Source organism: Molossus molossus, unplaced genomic scaffold (assembly GCF_014108415.1).
Source record: "Molossus molossus isolate mMolMol1 unplaced genomic scaffold, mMolMol1.p scaffold_m16_p_13, whole genome shotgun sequence".
Taxonomy (NCBI): Eukaryota; Metazoa; Chordata; class Mammalia; order Chiroptera; family Molossidae; genus Molossus; species Molossus molossus.
This window is the reverse complement of record NW_023425348.1, coordinates 77,739,579-77,756,488: the sequence shown is the minus strand read 5'-3', so window position 1 is coordinate 77,756,488 and position 16,910 is coordinate 77,739,579.

The following is a 16,910-nucleotide window of genomic DNA, read 5'->3' as shown; positions in this document are numbered from 1 at the left end:
TTCAGGAGAACCAGTTGCTCAAAACAAGATTTCCACTTTCATGATTCAGGTCCAACAGATGATAATGAAACACATGAAGGACACAATTGATAAATTAGGAATATTGGCAAGAGGTTGTTAAAGGCCAAACTTTTTAAAGATATTTTGTTATGCTGAATATCTTAGTCATTATCTTTTGTGTTTCTAGATCTAGGGAATACGTAAATCTGAAAAGGCATTCTTTTATTAAAGGTGAGGGCCTATTTTTTTTTGGAACATGCCCTAAATCTTCTGCTAAAGGCCAAGCAGTGAACTCAAAACCAAATTAGAGAATACAGAAAGTCATGCATTAGTGGGCTGTTCCCCAGTGAAGGCTTCAGTTGTTTCCTGAACCCATCATAATGAGCTGATGGTCAACTGGCAATTGGTTGATACCATCTTTATCTATTTTTGCATTTCATGTAGTATGTATGTGTATATATTTTCACTTACAATCTCTCTGCAACTTTGTCTCCCCTTTTCTCCTCCCTCACCCCCTTTCCACTCTCTCGACCCCTCCCACCTCCAGGAAATGTAACTGACAATTTGCATATTCATTAGCCTCCCTTATATTTCAGAATGAGAGCCTGTAAGCAGTTTTCACTTTGCTACCTCTCCAATTTTATCAAGTGTTCTTTTATTCTATTACACAGTGTAAGAACTCTATATGAGGGTCAATTTCAAAGAACAGTCTGTAAATGCCATTTGTTATCATGGTGTTTAGGAACAGGGCTTTGGGGAGGACACTTTTTATTTATTTTACATATTTAAAATAGGTCAAACAAAAAGGACTTAACCCCTATATGCCGTTTATCATTAATGTAGCTCAATTATCTTCTTTAGTATCTTCTCCTTTGCATATTAAGTAGCCTTTGTCCTCAGACACTCTCCTGTAGGAAATTGCTGTGTGGTAATCACACTTACCCTTCTCAGGATCTTTTCTATGGAATAGAAATGCTTTGTTGTCTTAGAAATTAGATGAGAATAAAAAAAAAAAAAAAATGTTGTGTAAGATAAGGGCATTCATTTACCATTATACTTTCTGAATTTTCTTTTTATTCCTATGCATGGGGTTCCACAAAGAAGTCTTTAGTGACATAAACACATTTGAAACCTTGACATTTCTAGAATAATGATTAAATGGTATGTTATATTAGGAGTTACCAAAAGGCAGGAAATCGTTTTCATCTAAGCAAATACCATGTCTCTTGCCAAAGAATTCTCAAGGTACCATTTTTTTGATGGATGTGTCTCTTCTGAATTTTTTTAGAGTCAGCACATTAGAACTGGAAGTACACCTAAGGAAGGGACCCTATCTAAGCCTTATGTTAAACGGGAAGAAACTGAGCCACTCTGCTAATAAAAATTAATGCTGGAATGCCTAACTCTTAGGCTTTTATTGTGTCCATTGTATCCTATTGATATCCATGGTATTGCCATGATAGGGTGGTATAACCATTTATAATTTAGAATGGAATATTGTTCTCAGTCAAGTGTTGCATAGGCAATTAACATTATTATAGCTCTAAGATGGCCAGTGGGAGTAGGTGGTAGGAAAAAAAAAAGCCAAATAGCTATTTTCTTTTTTTTTTTTAATCCTCTTTTTTTTTTTTTTCTTTATTGATGTTTGAGAGAGAGGAAGTGAGAGGGAGAGAGAGAGATAGAAACATCGATGAGAGAGAACATTAATTGGCTGCCTCCTGCATGGCCCCTACTGGGGATCTGGACCACAACCTGGGCATGTATCCTGACTGGGAATCAAACCGGAGAACTCTTGGTGCATGGGTTGATGCTCAACCACTGAGCAACACCCGCCAGATGCTATTTTTTTTTAACTGTAAGTTGACTACTCTACCACCATGACTGTTTTCTGATTGATACATTCCATTTGATCATAGCATTACTTTTTTTTTTTTTTTTTAATTTGTTCTTTATTGATTTTAGAGAAAGAGGAAGGGAGAGGGAGAGAAAGATAGAAACATGGATGAGAGAAAACATCGATTAGTTGCCTCCTGCATGCCCCCCACTAGGGATTTGGCCCACAACCTGGGCATGTGCACTGACTGGGAATCGAACTGGCAACCTCTTGGTGCAGGGTTGATGCTCAACCACTGAGCCACACCGGCAGGGCATCACAGCATTACATTTGATTGATATCTCTGGGTCAGTGTTAAGACTTTGAGAGTTCTTACCCTTAAAAGCTTGAAGCTTTCTAAATAATTTAGTAATAAGGATGATTATCATAATAACACTTTCAATGTATATAGCATTTTTATATATATGATCTTATTTGATTTTCACAATAACCTAAAGAAGTAGGAAAATAATTCAAACAAATTGATTTTTGAGAAAAAACAAACAAACTTTGAGTCATATTAGTAACTTATTAAATTTAACAATGTTCATCAATAACTGAGCTTCATCTAAAATCTGTGTACCTATCCTCCCTGCCTGGGTCTTCTGCTCTACCATGTTATTCCTCTTTGACTTCTCTTAGTGCAAGCTTAATGCAACATTATATGTATTAAGTAACTCCAATTTTATATTCAGTTGAAAATAACAATTCCCATATAATATTTGAAAGAATCTGCCATTCACTTCAGCCAATGGCCATCCATGGGAGCGATTCCACAATGTAGCATTTTCGTTATGCTCACACCTTTATCATTATCTCCATATAAATATCTATGATATTTTTATCAGTTGGCTTATCCTGCCAGAAATCAGTATATCTCCACTTCATTAGCAAGTATTTCAATGCTTTGGGTGTCACTTAATACTATGGAAACGTCCTATTTCTAGATCTACAACTCTACATCATAATTCTCTCCATGAAATTTTGTTTGAATGTGACTGAGATAAATGGAAATCTTTGGCTCTTTTGTATTTTGCAATTAGACCTTTAAACATTATGAACTTGAAAATATTTTGAAGACTGAGTAATCAGACTAAAAGTTGAGAAAACATAATGATGCATTCTATATGCACTTTTTAAATTTTTTTCTAATTTTTTTTCAATTAATTTACTGTGTAAATAATGCAAGTGAAATGCATAATGCAAGTCCTTGTATTTAGGAAAGTCCATGATATATTCCCTTTCTTCACGTAGTAAGTGAAGCATTTTATCAAGTTAAAATAGTATTCTTTGTTTATTAAATTCCAGAGATCTTGAGTAAAGTAATAACAATAATAGTTCTTATAAATTGTCTTTATTGACATCTCATGTTCTTTAAAGGTTTTATAAATTTTTTTTGTATGAATTTTTTATGTATACTTATGAGGCACTATTGTGTTTTGAATATTTTGAATTAGGTTTTTTTTCCTTCATTGCTCTTTCCCAAAATGGTGATTCTTGTACAGTTCACATGCATTGTGCTAGATTAGCTCTTTACGTACAACCCGTCCTAGGATCAGAACAGATGGAATGGATTTAACTACTAGCTCTCACCATTTCCGGGGGCACTTGGAAGGAACCTAACACATATTAACATCTAAGTGCACGAAATATACACATACACACATTGTTAACTAATATACATACACAGGGGTGAGAAAAAGTAGGTTCACAGCTGTTCCTATGGAAAATAATGCAATAATGAATAAGTGATAGTATAAGCATAACATGTTTCATGTACTCACAACTGTAAATCTACTTTTGCTCAACCCCTGTGTATCTGAAAAGTTTTCAGATGGTCATCCTTCTATGACTGTCTTGCCTTGGTTTCTGCCCTGTTAATATGCAAATATTTATAGATGGAGAAATGCTTACCTTGGACTTTAGTCTCTGTGGAAATAAGCTCCTTATTGCATCACAAAAATGCAAGGTTTAGGAGGAGATCAGCAGTGAGCCTTAAAAGAAGTCAGTGTGATGATCAACAATAAGAGGAAATAAAGAAGAAAAAGAACAACAAAATGAAACAAACACTAAACCAGTCTCAAAATGTCGATATTTTAGGCTGTGGGTGTACCACAGGCAGCCAGGCTACCCTAGCAAGGCTACTTCTCATGTCCCCCTATTTGGCAAAAATGGCTGAGTCCCAAATTATATATCTCATTGCATCAAGCATCTTATTTTTCTTCAAAATATATTAGACATCTCTTCAGCCATGCTTGTATACACTATAGCAGAAGAGAAGACCAGAGTGAGGATTATCAAATCTGGATTCTCAAACCTGGCAAAGACCATTTCCATCAGCCACATTTGTGTGAAGGACACATTTACAACACAGTGTTCTTTCCTTTGTTATTGTAAGAAATAACAGGATCAATCCTTTGCTTGCTCAATGACTATGTTTAAATTTCTCATATTTTTGATACTTTCATTTTTTGTTAGACTCAGCACAAGGAGCCAACCATAGACCACTGCATATTTATTTTATCTTTTCTTTTTAATTAATTTATTTATTTTTGTTACAGATGTTTCTCCTTTTCCCCCCACTGATTTCCCTCTCCTCCTCCCTCCCCACCCTGTCCCCAGCTTTGTTGTCCAAGTCCATTGTTCATGCATACATGCATACAAGTTCTGTGGTTTATCTATCCCTCACCACCCCCTCTTCGGGGATGGTCATTCTGTACCCCACTTCCAGGTCTCTGGGACTACCCCATTCCTCACACTGTTATGTTCATTATATTCCACAAATAAGTGAGATAATATGATACTTGTCTTTCTCTGTTTGGCTTGTTTCACTTAGGATGACGCTTTCCAGGTCCCTCCATGTCATCTCAAAGGATAAAAGATCTTTCTTTCTTACAGCTGCATAGTATTCCATTGTGTATATGTACCACTGCTTTTTTATCCATTCGTCTACTGATGGTCATTTGGGCTGTTTCCAGATCTTAGCTATTGTAAATAGTGCTGCTACAAACATGGGGGTACATATATTCTTTCTGATTGGTGTCTCAGGCTTCTCCGGGTATATTCCTAGAAGTGGGATCACTGGGTCAAATGGAAGTTCAATTTTAAATTTTTTGAGGTAACACCATATTGTTTTCCATAGAAGCTGCACCAGTCTGCATTCCCACCAGAAGTGTACTAGAGTCCCCTTTTCTCCACACCCTCACAAACACTTGTTGTTTGATGATTTGTTGATGGCAACCATTCTGACGGGTGTGAGGTGATACCTCATTGTTGTTTTAATGTGCATCTCTCTGATGATTAGTGATGTTGAGCATTTCTTCATATGTCTCTTAGCCATTTGTATGTCCTGCTTGGAGAGGTGTCTATTTAGTTCCTTTGCCCATGTTTTAATTGAGTTCTTTGTCTTCATTTTGTTGAGTTGTATGAGCAATCTATATATATTAGAAATTAACCCCTTATCTGATATATCATTGGCAATTATGCTTTCCCACACAGTGGGTAGACTTTCCATTTTGATGATTGTTTCTTTTGCTGTGCAGAAGCTTTTGAGTTTGATGTAATCCCATGTGTTTATTTTCTCCTTTGTTTCTGTTGCCTTAGGTGATGTGTCAGTGAAAATTCTGCTACATATGAGGTCTGAAATTTTGTTGCCTACAGTTTCTCCTAGGATTTTTATGGATTCATGAGTCACATTTAAGTCTTTTATCTATTTTGAGTTTATTCTTGTGTAGGGTGTAAGTTGATGGTCTAGTTTCATTTTTTTGCATGTAGCGGTCCAGTTTTCCCAACACCATTTACTAAAGAGGCTGTCTTTACTCCACTGTATGCTCTTGCCACCTTTGTCAAATATTAATTGAGCATGTTGCCTTGGGTCCATTTCTGGGCTCTCTGTTCTGTTCCACTGGTCTATATGCCTGCTCTTGTGCCAGTACCAGGCTGTTTTGATTACAGTGGTTTTGTAGAATAACATGAAATCTCATAATGTGATCCCTCCTACTTTGTTCTTCTTTTTCAAGACTGCTGTGGCTATTTGAGGTCTCTTTTGGTACCATATGAACTTTTGAAGTATTTGTTCTAGTTCTGTGAAGTATGCCGTTGGTATTTTGATGGGGGTTGCATTGAATCTATAGATTGCTTTAAGTAGTATGGACATTTTTAATGATGTTAATTTCTTCAATCCATGAACAAGGTATGTGCTTCCACTTTTTTATATCTTCCTCTATTTCTTTTTTTAATGACCTATAGTTTTCTGTGAATAGGTCCTTTATTTCTTTGGTTAAGTTTATTCCTAGGTATCTTAATTTTTTGCCACAATGGTAAATGGGATAGTTGTCTTAGTTTCTCTTTCTGTGAGTTCATCATTGGTTTATAAGAATGCCATCGATTTCTTGAGGTTAATTTTCTATCCTGCTACTTTGCCAAATTCATTTATTAAGTGTAGTAAATTTTTGATGGAGTCTTTGGGGTTTTCTACATATAATATTATGTCATCTGCGAATAATGACAGTTTTACTTCCTCCTTTCTAATTTGGGACTCTAATTTTTTCTTCCTATCTGATTGCTGTGGCTAAGACTTCCATTACTATGTTAAATAAGAGTTGCGAAAGTGGCCATCCTTGCCTTGTTCCTGTTCTTAAGTGAAATACTTTTAGTTTTTGCCCATTGAGTATAATGTTGGCTGTAGGTCTTTCATATATGGCCTTTATTATGTCAAGATATGATCCCTCTATTCCCACATTGCTGAGCATTTTTTTCAGAAATGGATGCTGGAGCCCTGGCCGGTTTGACTCAGCAGTTAGAGCGTCAGCCTGAGGTCCAGAGAGACCCAAGTTTGGTTCCTGCTAAGGGCACGTATCTCAGTTGCAGTTTGTCCCCAGCCCTAGTTGGGTCATGCGGGTGGCTGCCACTCGAAGTGTACCTTTCATGTCAATGTCTGTCTCTCTCTCTCTCTCTCTCTCTCTCTTCCTCCCTCTCCCTCCCACTCTATCTGAACAAAAAATGGAAAATGTCCTCGGGTGAGGATAAAAAAAAAAAAAAAAGAAATGGATGCTGGATTTTGTCAAAGGCTTTTTCGGCATCTATGGATATGATCATGTGGTTTTTATTCTTCATTTTATTTATGTAGTGTATCACATTTATTGATTTGCGAATATTGTACCAGCCTTGCATCCCTGGGATGAATCCCACTTGGTCATGGTGAATAATTGTTTTGATGTATTGCTGGATCCGATTTGCTAGTATTTTGTTCAGGATTTTGGCATCTATGTTCATCAGAAATATTGGCCTGTAGTTTACTTTCTTTGTAATGTCTTTTTCTGGTTTTGGAATTAGTATTATGCTGGATTCATAAAATGAGTTTGGTAGTCTTCCTTCTTGAATTTTTTAAAATAGTTTGAGGAGAATGGGTGTTAGTCCTTTTTCAAATGTTCAGTAAAACTCTCCTGTGAAGCCATCAGGGCCTGGGCTTTTGTTTGCTGGGAGAGTCTTGATTACATCTTTAATGCCTTCTGTTGTTATTGGTCTGTTCAAGTTTTCTATCTCTTCCCCGTCCAGTTTTGGGAAACTATGTATTGCTAGAAATTTGTCAATTTCACTTAGATTGTTGAATTTGTTGCCATATAATTGTTCATAGTAGTTGTTAACAATCTTTTGTATTTCTGTGGTGTCAGTTGTTACTTCTTTATATTTCTGTGGTGTCAGTTGTTACTTCTCCTCTTTCATTTCTGATTTTGTGTATTTGAGTTCTCTCACTTTGTTTCTTGGTGAGTCTAGCTAAGGGTCTATCAATCGTGTTTATCTTTTCGAAAAACCAGCTCTTTGTTTCATTGATCCTTTGAATTGTTTTTTTTTTTTTTTTTTTGGACTCTATGTCATTTATTTCTGCTCTGATTTTTACTATTTCCTTCCTTCTACTTGCTCTGGGGTTTTCTTTTTTCTTTCTTTCTTTCTTTTTTTTTTTTTTTGCTCTCTAGTTCTTTATGTTGTGAGGTTAGATAGTCTACTAGAGATTTTTCTTCTTTCTTGAGGTTGGCCTGTAGTGCTATGAACTTCCCTCTCAGAACTGCTTTTCCATAGATTTTGTATTGTTGTGTGTTCATTTTCATTGGTTTCCAGGAAGTTTTAAATTTCTTTCTTGGTTTCCTCAGTAACCCATTTGTTGTTTAATAACATGCTATTTAGCCTCTTATGTGTTCAAATCTCTTTGCATGTTCTTGTTCCAATTGATTTCTAGTTGCATGCCATTGTGATCTGAGAAGATGCTTGACATGATTTCGATCTTCTTGAACTTGTAGAGACTTAGTTTGTGTCCAAACATGTGGTTTATCTTTGAGACTGTCCCATGTGCACTTGGAAGAATGTGAATTCTGTAGTTTTGGGGTATAATTCTCTGTAGATATCTATTAAATCCATTTGTTCTAGTGCTTCATTTAGAGTCTGTGTTTCCTTGCTGATTTTTATGTAGAGGGTCTATCCAGTGATGTCAGTGAGGTGTTGAAGTCCCCTGGTACAATTGTATTACTATTGATTTCGCCTTTGAAGTCTTCCAGAATATTTTTAATATATTTTGGTGCTCCTATATTGGGTGCATATATGTTTATCAAGGTTATATCTTCCTGTTGGATAGATCCATTCAACATTATGTAGTGGACTTCTTTGTCCCTAGTTATGGCCTTCATTTTGAAATCTATTTTATCAGATATGAGTATTGGTACCCCAGCTTTTTTTTCTATTCTGTTTGCTTGGAAGATTTTTTTCCATCCCGTCAGTTTCAGCCGATGTGAGTCTTTTGTTGAGGTGGGTCTCTTGTAAACAACATATAGATGAGTCATGCTTTCTTATCCAGTCAGTTACTCTGTGTCTTTTTATCGGAGCATTCAATCCATTTACATTTAAGGTTATTATTGATGTGTATTTATTTATTTATTTATTTATTTATTTATTATTATTTTTTTTTAATCCTCACCCGAGGACATTTTTCCATTTTTTGTTCAGCTAGAGTGGGAGGGAGAGAGAGGAAGAGAGAGAGAGAGAAACATCGATGTGAAGGGACACATCGAGTGGCTGCCACCCTCACGACCAACCAGGGCCGGGGACAAACTGCAACCGAGGTACGTGCCCTTAGCGGGAACCAAACCCGGGTCTCTCTGTACCGCAGGCCGACGCTCCAACCTCTGAGCCAAACCGGCCAGGGCGATGTGTATTTATTTATTGCCATTTTTGTTTAGTGTGGTTATGTTTTTCTTTCTATTTCTCCTGGCAATTACAGCAGTCCTTTTAACATCTCTTGCAGTGCTGGTTTGGTGCTAATGTATTCCCTTAGCCTTCTTTTGTCTGGGAAGCTCTTTATTTGACCTTCTATTTTGAATGATAGCCTTGCTGGGTAGAGTAGTCTTGGATTCAGATCCTTGTTTTTCATGACCTTGATTATTACCTCATGCCACTCCCTTCTGGCCTGTAGTGTTTCTGTTGAGAAGTCAGCTGAGAGCCTTATGGGGTTGCCTTTGTAGGTAACCTGTTGCTTATCTCATGCTGTTTTCAGGATTCCCTCTTTGTTTTCAATTTTTGGCATTTTCATTACTATGTGTCTTTTTGTGGGCCTGTTTGGGTTCTTCTTACTTGGGGCTCTCTGTGCTTCTTGAACTTGAATGTGTTATTCCTTCACCAAATTAGGATAGATTTCTGTCACTTTTTTTTGCAAATATATTCTCTAACCTTGCTTATTTTCTTCTTCTTCGGGGACTCCAATGATGCTAATGTTGTTATGTTTCCTATTGTCCCACAGTTCTCTTAAGCTGTCTTCCTGTTTTTTAATTGTTTTTTTTTTTCCTTTTGGTTTTCTGATTGGTTGATTTTTTGTACCCTATCTTCTAATTCACTGATCTGGTCCTCAGCTTCCTATACTCTGCTATTTAGACCTTCCAATGTGTTCTTTATTTCTGATATGTTATTCTTCATTTCTTCTTCATGGTTTTTAATTTCCAACTGGTTGATTTTCAACATTTCCATGTCTTTACTCATGGTGTTGATGTCCTTACTCATGCTGTTGAGCTACCTCAAGATCCTGGCTTTGAATTCTAGCTCTGTTAACTTGCTTAACTGCTCCACATTTATCTCCTCTTTGATAGAGGTCTCTTGTTCTTTCATTTGGCTTTTGTTTCTGTGTTCCACCATTTTGTCTCTCTCAGTGGGCTTTGGAGTCTGCCAAATTTTTCCTGTGGGTGTTGGTGTTCTGCTATTTGTGTCTCCCTATCCTGGGTTTGGATGAGGCAGGGAGGACCTACATTAAACACCACTGTCAAGTCTTACTTTCCTCATTAGTGGTACTAGGCTAGGAATGGTACTGTTATCCTGTAGTTTCTTGCCTGGAGGCTAGCAGTCCAGGTTACTTGAAGAGTTTTGGGTTATTAGTTGATTAAAAAACTCCCTCAGGTGCTCAGTGTATGGGGATTTCCTGTAGTTGGGGCACATGCTGGTTGTTAATGGGCCTCAATTAGCATCTCAATGGCCGCCAGGTGGGGTTGGATCTCCTAGGGCAGGGCCGCCACCTCTCCCCAGGGCCCTGGGAAGGAGCAAGATGACCACAGTCCTGCGTGGCCACAACTCAGCAAAAGCTCTGAGCGCCCTCCAATCCCGAGTGTCCCCACACAGTCCCAGTGCAGTCCGCCCTCCCTCTGCCGGAGCCCAGGGGCGTGGCTGTGGCTGTTTCAGCCTCTGTCCCGGCTGCGCTGGGGGCCGCCTGGGAGTGTGACCCGAGGGGCTGCTCCAGCTCAGGCCGCTGCCGTCCGTGGGCTCCCAGCCCCTCTGCGTCTCCGCAGTCCTACCGGATCGAGTCCGTGTCCCTGGTTATGTGGCCTCCAAGCTGCTTTTCTGTTGCTCTCTCCTGACGATTTGTCTTTATTTTCCTTGTAATTCCTGTGTGGCCCTGGGAGGCGGTCCGTGCAGCTCCGTTCACTCGCCGCCATGTTGGGATCCCTCCAGGCCCTCTCTTAAAGGGCCAACACACAAAATCTCTTTCACAGCCACTCACCCTGTGTTCAAGCGAAGGGAGGGCAGAACACATTAGAGTTCTGTGAGAAGAGACTGGCCTATTTTATCTTTTCCTTAACTGTATTATCCTAAAATAAAATCACTTTAAGATTTCCAATTGAAATGTGTAATTGGGTGCACACATCCTTCATTCTGTCTCTGTGGTTAAGCTGATTTTAAGAAGAATTTTGAAATTTCTGCTCTGGCCATAATGAAATGATTGAAACAGATATAGCTTCCTACCATAAACAACGAAAGAATGGGACCAAACTGATAAGACAGTTGTTTCCAAACAGGGGACAGCAGGCAGCACACAACTGTCCGTGAGCGAGGAGAAGCGAATGACTGCTATGAGCACCGTGGATTCGCTTTCCAGATGGTCCCATGAATAATGCACAGCGGTTTCACTGAGTTGAGGAGACAAAGACGGGTATTTGTGGTGGTCGAGGTTGCTTTAGTCCATAGAGTGGAGAACTGGAGACGAGGCCGTCATGCAGAGAGAGTGCCCCAGACCCGCTATGGAGCCGCCGTGCATCTGCTGTGGACGGTGAAGCCAGCATGGGTAGACTGAAGCAGCATGAAGCGAGGGGAAGAATGACCCGGAGTTATAGACTGAATACAGTATGTCCTCACTTAATGTCCTTGATGAGTTCTTGGACTGTGGTGAAACAATGTATAAGAAAACTAAATTTACCATAGGCTCAATGATGTAAACAAGGGTTAAGTTCCTAAAGCATCTCATCAATGTTATGACTAACTGACGCTGAATAGAACAGCATTATTTGAGGACCGGCTCTGACGCCTAGAGCACAGATAGGACTAGAAGCTCTGTTCATTCTGATCATCCCAAGAGGGGAGTCTCTGAACACCCAGTGTATTCTGTACATAAATTAGAAGATCACACTTTAGTTGTAGGATAAGCAAACTCAAAGCAATGCGTACCCTAATTCGCCCTAATAATATTAAAACACTAGCCTCAAGAGAACTTGTATCTAGTATATATAGACATCCTTTAAAACTTAAAAATTAGGTAGAAAAAAATGGGCAAAGAGTTTGGACAGACACTTCACTCAAGAAGATGGCCAATGAGCCTGTTATAAAAGGTTCAGCATCATTAATTATCAGGTATATGCAAATCAAAACCACAAGAAGATACTGCTACATACCCAGTAGGATTACCAAATCTTAAAAATAAATACTGATGATAACAAAATTTCATGAGAATGTGCAACAATGTTGATGCAAACATAAAATGGGTCATCCACTTCAAAAAAAGTAGGGGCACTTTCTTGTCAAGTTAAACTTCTACTTAACATGTAGCCCAGAAATGTCAAACCTAGGCATTTACACAAGAAAAATGAAAACATATATCCACATAAAGACTCACATAAATCTTCATAGCAACTTCATAATAGCCTTAAACTGGGAACAGCCCAAACATCCATCAACAGGCAAATGGATAAAGAAAGTGCTGTGTATTCTTACCGTGAAATATTATTTATCAATAAAAGGAACAAACTATTACTGCGTGTAGTAATATGAATGCATCTCAAATTCATTATTATGCTGGGTGAAAGATATCAGACATAAAAGGACATATACCATGTGATTTAATTTACATGCAATTATAGATAAGGTAAAATTAATCTTAGTGACAGAACCCAGCAAATCAGTAGTTTTCTAGGGTCAGGAATTAAGTAGGTAATTACTTGCAAAGTACATGAGAGAACATTATGGTTTCCTACTCTTGGAATAAGTAACATATTCTGTATCTTCACTGTGGTAGCAGTAACATGGATGCATGCATTTATTAAGACTCATCAAACTGTACACATAAAGTGTGTATTTTAATAATTTAAAATCATAACTCAATAAACTTGATTTGTGGAACATAAACCTATTAAAATTCAGGTAAAAAATGTTGTTTTCCCAATGGAAATATATATATATATTTTTGCCTCTAAGAAAGAAAGGAATGATTCATCTCTGGTAGTTTTATACTTTTATTAATTTTTGTTCCAAACTAAGGAAATGATTCTTGGAATATTATGAGTAGCATAGAATATTTAACTCTAAAGAAAATGTTCTGCTGTGCAAACACCTGTTCATCTTATTCCCTGAAGATGATTTTAGGATAAAAAAGAGTAGTAGGAACTGTATGATTTTCTTATTTATGTAGTGTTGGAACCACATTTAGCTGATTTTCTCTTGGTCAAAAAGAAGAGAACAAGGGGGGAAAATGGAGTCAAAGACACCTCTTTTGTACTATCTAAATGCCTACTCTTCACCATCTTGGCCCCTCAGATCTTTACAAAGCAGTCATCATAGAAGGTATCCTAAATCCAGATACTTTTGTTGATTGTACAGGGTTTTGAGTCAGAATATCTGGTTCACCAGAAAACTGTGGTTTCATGATTGATTCTACCCACAATCTTCATAGAAAGAGAGAAATGTCACACCCGAGGTGATGAAGCTACAGTTAGAGCTCATAGAAATGTAGTACTTACTTTAGATCATCATGCGTGTGCTGCAAGGTATGACAAGCCAGGCCCGGCAATACAACTGTTACTTTTCTCCATGGGCCAAGTCATAAGCCAATGTCAGCATGGATTTCAAAGAGGGGCGTGGCCTTCCGTGGCTCTTTCTTGCTCTCCCCTGAAATGGCAGAAACTGTAGACAACCCCAGGTAAACTCCCCTTTTGGAAAAGGTCTCTCTATGCACCAGTGACAATGATAATCATCCATCACCATGAGTTTAGTCACTGGACATTTTGAGCACCTTATTGGTAACATGTGAAAATTGAACAAAGTTGTCAAATGTCAGAAATCAATAAAATGGCAAAACACTCCCAGTTTCTAAAAGCCTTCTCAGTATCAAGGATGGGGATTTATTTACAAATCATCCCAACTCATACCCCAGGAAGACTGTCATTTAAATATGGCACCAACTCAGTGCAAAGAAACACAGAAGCATGGCTGTCTTTCCTGATGCCTTATGTTAACCAAGGTAACTGACCAAGCACTAGCTGGCCCTTTAGTATCCCTGGAAATGATGTGCTTGAAAATGCACACCATCAGATGCTGTGTAAAATTGTAACTCCGTTTTTCACGTGAAAATAAACAAGTACACTTTGCTGAGTGTCCGATACAATGCGGTGTTATCCTCAGCACTCTGGAAACTGGTTAATTTGTTATTTTCATAAAGAGATCGAGAACCCATATTGTCTTTGCGGAAATCCCTGTGTAACCAGTTTCGACATCAGTTTCAACACCAGCTTCAACAGCAGCGAAGCTGCCGCCGCCTGTGTCTGAGGCTTTATTCAGCTCAACTTCCCACACCCTTCCCCCTGTATGTGTACAAGATGAGGAAACTGATTAAGTAGGTCTCTCAAAGCGAAACAGCCAATCACAGCTTTTGCCACGCTTTAGGTAGTATGCGAAATGGCCCCCATCCCCGTTCTCATTTACTCCTGTGGAAGCATGGTGCTGTTACGGGGACACTGCAATCTGAAGGATGAACACAGGCTTCCACTTGGAGCCTGAACTTCCCAAGGTCAGGCAGCCAGTAAACGGCAGGTGCAATTCGATGCAAGGTCTATCAGAATGCAGGCAGTGTGCTGCAGACACTAGAACACGTTCTCTCCTGTAGCTCGTGTTAGCGGCAGAGCCAGAACTACAACTAAACCTGACCGTAAACAGATACCCGAGTGGCTTGAGGAATCATTTATATCTCAAGTCATATAATCAATTTCTCCAGTTCAGGTGGACATTTAAATTCATTACACCGCTAAACCAGGAACTTTATTTCTCCAGGCCTTTATGGACATCCAAATGGCACGGGAACAGGACCCCAAGCCATTCCCCGAACAATTAATATATAAATCCAAAGACTCCTACAGACTCAGTTACTGATAAGGTCAACCACTGGAGCAGGCATAATTTTTAAAGCCAGTGACTCAGTGGGTCATAGCTCCGTGGAGACAAGGGTTGCACAGTTTACCTGCAGCCCCGGACTAGCTTGGCGTAGTACAGAACAGAAAAGATGCTCAGGAAGTGGTTGCCGCAGAAATGGTGGGTGTTGATTCTCAGCTCAGACTCGCACGTTGCAGGAGACATGCTCCCTGGCATCGACTCCAAGAGTACCACACGGAGGCACCTTTCAGTGTCACTCCCCAGATGTCACGTCATCATCAGCACGTCGTGCGCCCTTATTCCCAGAGGCCTCAGGTGTAAAACATTTAAGGTTCAGAGGCACACACAAAAAATGTCTTGTCAAGAATGTTTTATCTTTGAGGCTTTGAAGAAGGCAGTATTTCTGTCTTTGCTCCTTCACCCGGAGTGCAGTTCCTAGAGTCTTACCATCTGTCAGTGGTTCTCAGCAAGTGTGCTACTATCACTTGGGGGGAGGGGGGGTTGTTCTGCAGATTACACACAGTTTTACATCCCTTTAGCCTGAGCTCTTCTGCCCCAGGCACTTGGTGCCTAGGTCTTTGAGAGAAACAAAGGATGCCACAGGAACCAAAGGGAAGCTTCTAGCCCAGGGTAACAGAGAGCTAAGAATAAAGTAGCAAAAATTACGCTCAAGGAGCTTGCTTAGATTCAGCGTGCTAATTCCGAGAGTGGAAAGGAGGGTGCGGAGTGTTCTCCGAAGAAAAAATACAGACACGGCAGTGGATGCTCTGAGCAAAGTGGTAATTTTTCCAGTGGTACACGGACTTTCAGGCAAATATCAAAATATGGTTAAGTATGAGATGACACAAAAGTGCACCCACACGGTTCACCCTCAGTCCTAAACTCTTGTCAGCCAGAGACACTTTAGAGGGGCGAAGGCATGGATGGATGTCAGGGTGTGTCACAGCCCAACGACGGGGGCGGGGGGTGGGGGGTAAGAGGCAAGAGGCCTTCGTGTTCATTGTCAGTGATCTAAGAGGATCCGTCTCAACGGGAAGCAGTAGAATGCAAGGGGGACGGTTTTCATGTCACTAGGTTGTCACGGGAAAGAAGTTTCAGAAGTAACGCTGTGTGTGTGTGTGTGTGTGTGTGTGTGAGTGTGTGTGTGAGTGAGTGATATTTCCTTGTTCCATCACATACACAAAGGATGCTCCTCTACCTGTAAAGAAGGATGCTTCTGTGGCACGTGCACACTGCTACCCAACCGTGAGGCTCCAGGAGAACATGAGCAAAGCTGAGGGCAGGAGACGGACAGGAAACAAGCCCAGGCCTTACCCTTGCGCGAACCCTGCCTCCACTGATTTCAGATGGTTAGACTGCGAAACGCTGATGTTTAAAATCAGCTTCTCAATGGCGTCCCTGAAAATGTAAAAGAAAAGGAGAGGAAAAAAACAAACAAAACGCCTTGCTTAGGACGCTTCATTAAATATCCTATCAGCAAAGCCAAGAGTGGGCCTTTCAAAGAAGTTTCATTTGACCGGTTTAAGTTTTAAGATAAGTGAGTTGTCAACCTTTGGAAAACAACAGCTTTGAAAAATTATCCAAATACCAATGAGTCTTGCACCTGGAGTAAATGCCCGGTCCCAGCTGAACCAGTCCACGCGGCAGGCTCGCTGCAGACGGACACTCCGGGGTAGGCTGCGAAGACCTTGGATGTTCCTTGTCCCCTGCCCCCGAAAAGGGGAGCAAAAGTGGGTTTGGCTGCACAAAGAAAATGAAGACGCTGAAGTGCTGCGTGGTAAATGGAGTCGCACCCGGGCTTACTAGAGTGGTCAGTCATTTTTGTTAGCAAAGCCATAGATGGTGTAAAATACTTCGGGAGTGCTCATGTTCCTTGGAAATAATTTACAGCTCTCGGTAATGGATTCATTTGCTAGGGCTGCCGTAACGAAGTGCCGCAGACTAGGTGACTTAAACCACAGGCGTTTATTTTGTCACAGTTCTGGAGGCGGGAGGTCCAAGGTCAGGTTGCGAGCCAGGTTGGTTTGCTCGGAGGACCAGAGGGAAAGTCTAGGCCACCACTGTCCCTTGGCTCAGAGATGACCAACTTGGTGCT